Source organism: Pteropus alecto, unplaced genomic scaffold (assembly GCF_000325575.1).
Source record: "Pteropus alecto unplaced genomic scaffold, ASM32557v1 scaffold273, whole genome shotgun sequence".
Classification (NCBI taxonomy): domain Eukaryota; kingdom Metazoa; phylum Chordata; class Mammalia; order Chiroptera; family Pteropodidae; genus Pteropus; species Pteropus alecto.
In genome coordinates this window covers 502,810-513,698 of record NW_006433963.1, presented here as the reverse complement: position 1 = coordinate 513,698, position 10,889 = coordinate 502,810, and positions in this window count along the sequence as shown.

Below are 10,889 nucleotides of genomic sequence, written 5' to 3'. Positions count from 1 at the left end.
AAACAGACACTATATATATATATAAAACTATCCTTTACATATTCATAGAGGTAACCACACACCAAAGATTCAGAACTGAAGTATATAACATAAAACAATAAGACCAGAGAGAAAAATCCACAAAACCCATTCCCCCACCAAAAAAAAGACACATAAGGACAAGGAAGCAATGGAAACACTGAGCTACCATAAAACAAAAGACAAAATGGCTATAGAAAAACCTCATATTTCAATAATGACTCTAAAGGTAAATAGACTAAACTCACCAAAAAAAGGCACAGAGGTACAGATTGCACGAAAAACAAAACCCAACCGCATGCTGTCTCCAAGAGACACATTTCAGTTCCAAATAAAAACGAAGACTCAAAATGAAAGGATGGAAAATGATATTTCAAGCAAATGGCATTCAGAGAAAAGTGGGAGTAGCGGTACTAAAAGTGGATGAAATAGACTTCAAAAAAATGGTAGAAAGATACTGAGAGACACTTCATAATGATAAAGAGAATCATACATCAAGAAGACATAACACATATTAATATCTATGCTCCCAAGCAGGGAGCCACAAAATATATAAAGCGATTACTAACAGAACTAAAGGGAGAAAGAGACCGAAATGTTATCATAGTAGGAAACCAAATACCACACTGTCGAATATGGACAGATCATCCAAACAGAAAATCAATAAGGAAATAACATCCTTAAATGACCATTGGACATAATTAGACAAACTGGACATAATTGACATTTATAGAGCCTTTCATCACAACACAGCTGCTTATACATTCTTCTCTAACATTCTTCACATGAAACATCCTCTAGGATTGAGCACATACTGGGACACAGAGATAGCCTCAACAAATATAAAAAGGTTGAAATCATACCAACCATATTCTCTGATCATAATTCTTTCAAGTTGGAGATCAAATGTGAAAAGAAAGTGGGAAGAACAACAAATATATGGAGAATAAACAACATGCTACTAAAGAATGACTGGATAAGAGAAGAAATAAAAACAGAGATCAAGAGATACATAGAAATGAATGATAATGATAGTACAACATATCAAAACTTTTGGGATACAGCAAAAGCGGTCATAAGAGGGAAGTTCATATCATTCCAGGCCTACATCGAAAAATAAGAATGAGCCCAAATAAACAACCTAACGCCTCATCGTAAAAAACTAGAAAAGGAAGAAGAAATGAAGCTTAAAGTCAACAGAACGAAATAAATAATCAAAATCAGAGCAGAATTAAATAAATTAGAATACAAAAAAAAAGAAAAAATAAATGTAACAAACTGTTTTTTTGAGAAGTTTAATAAAATTGACAAAGTCCTGGCTAGACTCACTAAAGAAAAAAAGAAAAAGGACAGAAATAAACAAAATCAGGGATGAAAGAGGAAAAATGACACAGACACCACAGAAATACAAAGGATCATACATGAATATAATGAAAAAGTATATAACATCAAATTTAATAACCTAGAAGAAATGGAAAAGTACTTAGAAAAATGCAATCTTCTTAGACTGTATCAAGAAGAACTGGAAAATCTAAATAGAGTGATCAGCAGTATGGAAATTGAAACAATTATCAAAAACATACCAAAAAGTAAAAGTCCAGTATTAGATAACTTCACCAGTGTATTCTACCAAACATTTAAAGATTTAATACCTATTCTCCTCAAACTCTTCTGAAAATTCAAAGAGGAGGCACTACTTCTTAACTCTTTTTGTGAGGCAAATATTATCCCGATATCAAAACCTGGTAAAGATAACACACAAAAAAGAAAACTACAGACCAATATCTCTCAAGAACACAGATGCAAAAATCCTAAATAAGACACTAGTCTTATGCAGCAACATTTTAAAAATATAATACACCACGATCAAGTGGGCTTCATCCCAGAGGCACAGGGATGTTTCAACATAGTCAAATCAATTAATGTGATACATCACATAAATAAATTAAAACATACGAATCATATGATCATATCAACAAATGCATATAAAGCCTTTGACAAGATACAGCATCCATTTATGATCAAAATACTTAACAAAATTAGTATAGAAGGAAATTACCTTAACTAAAAAGGCTATATATGAAACCCTCAGCCAACATTATACTGAATGGTGAAAAACTAAAAGCCTTCCCTATAAGATCAAGAACAAGACAAGGTTGTCCACTATGGCCAGTGTTATTCAGTATAACATTGGATGTCCTAGTGTGTGTAAGCAGGCAAGAGATAAATATAAAAGTATACAAATAGGAAATGAAGAAGTGAAACTGTCACTATTTGCAGGTGATATAATTCTCTATATAGAAAACTCTAAAGACTCCACAAGAAACCTACAAGAAACAATAAGCAAATACAGTAATTTTCTGGATACCAAATCAACATTCAAAAAACCATAGTGTTCCTATACTCTAATAATGAATTGTCAGAAATAGAAGTGTAAAAAATAATTCTTTTTGCAATTGCAATGAAAAGAATAAAATACCTAGGAACAAATCTAATAAAACTTGTGAAGGACCTGTATAATGAAAACTGTAAAAGCCTATTTAGAGAAATCAAAGAAGATAAAAAGAAATCAAAAGATATTCTGTGTTCTTGGATTGGAAGAATCGACATAGTTGAAATGACCTTATTATCTAAAGTATTATACAGATGTAATGCAATTTCTATCAAAAACCCATCAGCGTTTTTTTAAGAAATGAAACAAAAATAATCAGATTTGTATAGAAGCACAAAAGACACCATATTGTCAAAGCCACCCTGAGAAAAAAAGAACAAGGCTGGAGGCATCACTCTACCCAACTTCAATTTATACTACAAAGCGACAATAATCAAAACAACACAGTATTGGCAGCAAAACAGATACACAGACCAGTGGAAAAGAATCAAGAGTCCAGAAGTAAGCCCTTGTTTTTGTGCACAAATAATTTTTGACAAAAGAGCCAAAAACATGCAGTGGATAAAGGAAATCCTCTTCAATAAATGGTGGTGGAGAAACTGGAAATGCACCTGCAAAAGAATGAAACTAGACTGTTGTCTATCACCACACACCAAAATTAACTCAAAATGAATTAAGGTCCTACATATAAGACCTGAACAATAAAGTGCATAGAAGAAAACATAGAAACTAAACTCAAAGACTTTGGACTTAAAGAAAATTTTATGAATTTGGCCTGAAAGGCAAGGGAAGTAAAAGCAAAAATAAATCAATGGGACTACATCAAACTAAAAACCTTCCGCACAGTAAAAGAAACCATCAACAAGATAGACACAATGTTACAAATGGGAAAATATATTTGAAAGCAGTGCCACCCATAAGGGCTCAATATCCAAAAATATACAAAGAACTCATACAACTCAACAACAACAACAACAACAAAAACAATCCAATTAAAAAATGAGCAGAGGACCTGAACAGACACTTCTCCCTAGAAGACATACAAATGGCCAAGATACATATTAAAAGATGCTCAACATCACTAGCTATTAGTAAAATGCAAATCAAAACCAAAATAAGATACCATCTTACACCTGTTAGAATAGCTGTTGTCAACAGGACAAGTAATAACAAATGCTGGAGAGGATGCGGATGAAACGACTCCTCATACACTGCTAGTGGGACTGCAAATTGGTACAGCCACTATAGAAAACAGTATGGAGGTTCCTCAAAAAATTAAGAACTGACCTACCACATGATCCAGCAATCCTTCTACTGGGTATTTACTTCAAATACTTGAAAAACGATATCTATAAAGATATTTGCACACCGATGTTCATAGCAGCATTATTTATGGTGGCCAGGACATAGAAGCAACCGAAATTTCCTACGATAGATGATTGGCTAAAAAACCTGCGGTGAATGCACACACACACACACACACACACATATACATATATATATATGTACACACACACACATATATGCACACACACACACAATGGAATATTACTTAGCCATAAGAAGAGATGAAATGCTGCCATTTGCGACAACATGGATAGACCTCAAGATAATCATGCTAAGAGAAATAAGCCAGATAGAAAAAGTTGAAACTCACATGCTATCACTTTTATGTGGGATATAAACCTAAAAACAACGAATGAACCGGACAAATAAACAGATACTTATGGACATGGACTATAGACTAGTGGTGACTAGAGCTAGGGAGTTGGGGAAGGGTGAGGTAGATGGGATAAAGTGTGTCAAATATGTGGTGACAGAAAGAAATCTAACTATGGGTGGTGAACACACAGTGTAATATATATATATATATATGTATATATACACACACACATATACATATATTATATAACATATATTATATGTTTATTCCTTGCTCTTAAAATCAATATAATATAAATGTGTATTCCTTGCTCATAAAATCAAACAACATATAGATGTACAATATACATATGTATAAATAATAAAAAATAAATAAGGTGTTACCAGTGATTGTGTTGGTGATGGAATATGTGTGTTGGAAGTATATGTTTATTTGACATTAAATCTTAAAATATCTTCTTCTCTCCAAATGAGACTTAAGTAAAGAGCCAAAAAAAATGTCTAACCCAGAAAACGCTCCTGTTAGAATCACTGAAATCCATTAAGAATGTTTGTTGGTATAAGCCAAATCAAAAATTCCCTTATGCTGTACTTGCTGTTTAATGTTAGAAGAAGCAGTTTAATAAAATGGCCTACTGAATATCATATTTACATGTAATTCTTGAATGTGAAATGCTACTCCTATCTTTCTTACCTAGTAGACAACAAAGTAACAAAATTGGATTGCAGCTGTTTCTATTTAGGGGTGGAGAGGCAGCCTTGCAAGTAAGTGTTAGAATTATTTGACAGCCTGGTTTTTATGCACACAACTTCCTTTGTGGAAACAGAGATAAGGAAATAAGTGAATTCCCATTTATTGTTTCCATTAAAATTCTGTACTTTATGAGCATGTGAGAGCAATAACAATGACTAACTTATATATGACACTCACTATGTGTCAGCAGAGCCACCACATTGTTCAAATCTAGGAGATACCATTCATACCGCATTCTATGTAAATGGTATCCTCTAGAGCTGTTCAATGCAGTGATACTGTCACGCTCTGTTCTAAGTACTTTACATATATCACCTCAATATAATACTCATAATAACCTTAGAAGGTATGTATGATTATTATTTCCACTTGAAAAATGCAGTAACTGAGGTACAGTGTAGGTAAATGCCTTGTGTATCGTCACAGAAAGTGACAGAAAGTAGATTTGCACAGTCTAACTGTAGAGGCCATGATTGCAACTACTACACATGCTACTTCTGTAAAGCTCAGAAAAATTTTATGGCTTTGCAAATGAGAAAAGAGCAATGACTGTATGGACAATGTCTGAATGCAGTTAGCAAGCAAAATGCTACTTGAAAAATTATTCATATTTTATAAACATGAGCTACAAATTTGATTCTGAAATTTTAAGATTTCAATGCAGAGGGAAACCTTATCAATTGTATGATTTACTTTAAATAATACATTTAAACAAGTTGCTAAGAATCAGAGCTATTGTTACTAAGATCAGAGAACTATTTCTCACAAGCACCCTTTAAGAGAATGTTATGAGAAATATTATCAACAGCACTCCCACAGTAAACACAGCATCATGTTTTTTAAGGCCTGTTTCTAATAAGTTCCCTTATTGTAAACTGATGTCATAATACCAAAGTGGTCTTCCAAAAAAATTATTGAACTAAACCATGGCAAAATAAATAACCCAGTAGTCCATATTCACATTTCTCTGGAGGCTTTCTTAAACTAGCAATAGATTGTAAAGCATCTAAGTGAAAGTACCCATTCAGGGACTTCTCTATAAAATATAAGCTCTTTCCATTTAGATTTTGAATACGATACATAACAATAAGTTTCAGGTTATATTCTCTGATGAGAACCTGATGTGTAGGTATCGCATGTTGCTAATTATATGTAGGTCCATGTACTTTAAAAGTTGGTGATTATTTGGTAATGAGCCAGTGCCGCTACCAACAACACTGTATACATAGTGTAAAGATGTTCAGTGTCGTGTCATGATTAAACAACTAAACTTCTAAACCAGTCATATCTGACCCCAAGCCACTTACTGGCTATGTGACCTGGGATAAGTTATAAATCTCTTTAAACTTTCTTCCCCACTCTTAAAATGGAAATAATAATACCTATCATGTAAGGTTATTTTAACATGAATATAAAATGCCGAGCAGAGTGCTTAGCATAGGTAGATCTCAATTATTATATACATTAAATAATAATAATAATAATAATAATAATAATAAACCATAAAATTACAGGTACTTAAAATAGCAATGATAGAGATATTTTTCAGGTGTCAGAAATATATAATTATTTATTACTTTTCAATATTCTACACAAATTTATGTATCACGGCTAGAATCAGGCTTGGGAAAAATAGAAAAACAAAAGATTTGCCTTCAGTTTTGCAGGCTTCCTATTTCCAGTTCCTATTTATAATGACCTTCCCTGCCTCCGCCAGGAAAAAGTAGAACAAAGCTCATTTATACTGAGGCATTTGTAAATCAGTGTGGCAATATAGAATGGTGATTTTCTTTAGTCTAACAGATACATCCTCAAGCCTTGAGTCTTATTTCTGTTTTCTAAGCCCCAAATTTCTCACTTAGTAAATAAAGACAGTAACTCCTTCCTCATAATGTTGTTGAAAGGATTAAAGGTAATAAATGTGAAAGTATTAAGACAGCAGTGCCACATATAAAATTTTCAATAAATAATAGTTATTTATTGCTATAACATGTAGCCTTGAAAATAGGAGATTGAAACTTTAGACCTAGCTGTTATCCTAACTTATGGTGTGACCTTGGGTGATATCTAAATAGTAATAGCATATCTCTTCTCCTATTCTGCTGTTTCCTTCTTTGTTTTGTTAATGATTTCTTTTGCTGTGCAGAAGCTTTTTAGTCTGATAATCCCATTCATGTATTTTTGCTTTTATTTCCTTTCCCTTTGAGGTCAAATTTATAAAATTCTCTCTAAATCCAAGGTCCATGAGTTCAGTTCCTATATTTTCTTCTATGCAATTTATTGTTTCAGGTCATATATTCAGGTCCTTAATCCATTTTGAGTTAATTTTGGTGTATGGAGACAAATAGCAGTCTAATTTCATTCTTTTGCATGTGGCTTTTCAATTTTCCCAGCACCATTTATTGAAGAGGCTTTCCTTTCTCCATTATATGTTTTTTGGCTCCTTTATTGAAGATTATTTGCCCATATATGTGGTGTTCTATTTCTGGACTCTCAATTCTGTTCCATTGATCTGTGTCTCTTTTTCTTCTAATAGCATGCTGTTTTGATTATTGTCATTTTGTAGTATAATTTGAAGTCAGGCAGAGTGATATCTCTGGCCTTCTTCTTTTTACTCAAGAATGCCTTGGCAATTCAGGGTCTTCTGTGCTTCCATACAAATCTGATGGTTCTTTTGTTCTATTCCTTTCAAAACTGCTTTTGAGATTCACTTATATGTGGGATATAAAATTGAAAGCAACAAAAGAACAGGACAAATAAACAGCAGTGACTCATGGACATAGACAGTATAGTGGTTACTAGAGAGAAAAGAGGGAAGGGAGAGATAGGGGTAAAAGGGGTAAAATGTTCGGTGACAGAAGGAAATCTAACTTTGGGTGGTGAATACACAATGCAATGTACATACGATATATTCTTGAATTGCACACTTCAAACCTATATAATTTTATTAATCAATGTCACCCCAATAAATTTAATAAAAATAAATAATAAATAAATAGTATTACTAGTAGTAGTTAATTGTAGTAGTAGTAGCAGCAGCAACAGTAGCAATATTTGGTGAAATGTGAGTGAATAAGAAAATCAGCACCTACCATGTGCTAAGCACTCTATATAAATTATCTTATATAATCTTCACAATAACTTATAATAACTGAGGTTGAGGGGATTTACTATATATCTGTTATGAAACCCCACACAGTTTCTCTGTTACTCAGCCTCAGAACTCAAACTTAGATTAAAGGGCACTGTTCCACTTCCTACCCATTTTTCTTTCTTGTATGAGGCTTTGAGACATTACGTTTCTGCTCCTTTAGGAACTAATACCTACCACTCTACACATTGGGGCCTTTCTTTCTCTTTTCTCCAGTCTAGCCTATAAATAAGATTCAGGTCAGAGTCAGAAGAGTTTGAGGAGATAAAGGTTATAGTACCAACTTGGAGAAGTTGAATTTCATCTTATAGCAGCGTTGACTGCAGTTCATGGAACTAGGTTCTAGGAGGTGAAAATTTGTTGGTCTATGTGCTGAGAAGATTTATGATTGCTCCCCTTCTCCATGTTTTAGATGTGCTCTAAACTTAGAGATGTTGAGAATGAGAAAAGGGGCACAAGGAGGATTCATATATTTTCTGTGGTGCATTTTGCTCCTCCAGTCCCTTTCTTCTTGCTGCTCATATGGAACTACATGTGGGGATTTTGCTTTAAGGGATTTACTACCCTTCCCTTTGGAAAAACTGATCAGATAACCAAAAAAGAAATAATCTTGAAGAATAGTATTTTTTTTTAATTTCTATGTAACACATTACCACAAGATTAATGTTTTTAAACAACATCCATTTATTATTTCACAATTCTGTAGGTCAAAAGACTGGATGGACTTGACTGAGTTAGTGCACAGGTTGAAATCAAGGTGTTGGCCAGACTGAATTTGTGTATGGGAGATTCAAGGGAAAATCAATTTCTAAGTTTATTTTTTTGGTCACAGAATTGATTTCCTTGCAGTCGTATAATTAAGATTATTTCCTTGCTGGCTGTCAAATAAAGACTGCTCTTAGTTCCTAGAAGCCACACGTATTCTTTGACACATAACCCCCTCACCCTTCTAGCCAGCTACAATGCATTAAAATTTTCTCATGCTTCAAATTCCTACTCTGTCTCTGACATCTAGACTCAAAATTATAGATCCCATGTGAATAGGTCAAGCCAACCCAAATAATATCTTTATATTAAAATCAACAGTGGGGAAAAATGGTGGAGTGAGAGACGTCCCAAGATCTCTCTCCTTGAAACAACAATAAGCTGAACATCTAAAACTCAACAAAAAACACCCAAACTGCACACCAGCTTGTCTGAGCATGGGATCTGCACATAAGAGCTACCACAGGTCAGAAACCCAGGTATTGGGCAATGGACTGGAAGAAATAAAGATGCTGCCTCTCGCAGCATCTGGAGCTCTCGGAAGGGGGAGAAATAGGGGAGAAGGTGGCCAACTTGGTGTAGCAAGTTCCCTGAACAGCCCTGATTGGGAGAGTTTGTGAGTTCCACGCAGCCAGTGGCAGGGTCAGTCATTAGTGCACAAAGCAGAGAAGTGGACAGCAGACAAACAACAGTTGATTTTTACGGCTGCAGTTGCAAAACAGAGGCTGAGCCACAGCCCTCAACCCTCAACCCACAGGGCCCCTCCCCCTGTACCCAACGAGACAGAACACTGTGGACCCCCAGGGGAATCTGAGCAATCACTACTGAAACTGTTGCTAACACTGACATGGACTGAGACTGAGGGTACCGAGCATGATTAAATAACTATCAGAAAATTAAAAGGCATTTTTAAGGCTTTATATAAAGCAGGGATCCAAGAGGCTTAGACGCCACCTACTGGAAACCAAAAGAAAGCACCTTCTTTGCAACAGGCTAAAGAGAGACCTTTATATAATAGATTTTCCTTCTGGATAAAAAGCAGAATACATTTCTATTAATGCCTAGGCGAAGAAATAGTCCATTAAACATCATGGACTATTGAACAACCAAGGTGATGAGGCATCTTAGAAAGAAAGAGAAAAATCTCCAGAAAATAAACTTAAAGGCATAGAAATATGTGATTTAAATGACAGAGAATTCAGGTTGGTACATCTGAAAAAACTCAGTGAATTCCGAAATGAGTCATGTCAACAATTTCAAGAACTGAAAAAACAACTAGATGAGCAGAGAAAGGAGCTTGAAACCCTCAAAAAGAACCAAATAGAACATCTGGAGATGAAGAACACATTGCAAGAGTTGAAAAATGAAATAGAAAGCATTTTCAGACAAATCATTGACGAGAATTTCCCAAATCTAAGGAATGAACTGGAACTTGGAATTCGAGAAGTCAAAAGAACACCAAATTATCTCAACCCAAAAAGGCCTTCTCCCAGACACATTTTATTAAAATTATCAAAACTCAAAGACAAAATTCTAAGGGAAGCCAGGGAGAAGAAAACAGTAACTTATAAAGGTAAACCCATTACATTATCTTCAACTTCTCAGCGCAAACCTTACAAGCCAGAAAGGTATGGAATCAAATTACTAAATGATTAAGTGAAAAGAACTACCAGTCTAGAATAATATATCCAGCTAAGCACTCTTTTAGATATGAAGGAGAAATTAAGACCTTTTCAGACATACAAAAATTGAGGGAATTCTCCACTATGAGGCTTACACTACAGGAAATACTGAAAGGGGTCACGTTACTTAAAACAAAATGACAAAAAAAATAATACATAATTAGGAGTAAAGTGACTATCAGGCAACTAGAAGCAGAGGAGTGCAACCCTTACTAAGAACAGGGCATTATAAGCTTAAATAATAATAAGAGAAGTGTTATACTAAGATAGTAACGAACTTTCATCGTATATAGGGACAAATTGAGGTAACAATGACTGAAAAGGGGAGGATTCAAAGATACAAATTAGCAAAGAGGAGTGGAGATAAGGCAAGCACAGAAGAAAATGGATGACTATATATATATAACTATCCTTTACATATTCATAATGGTAATCACACACCAAAGACTCAGAACTGACATATAT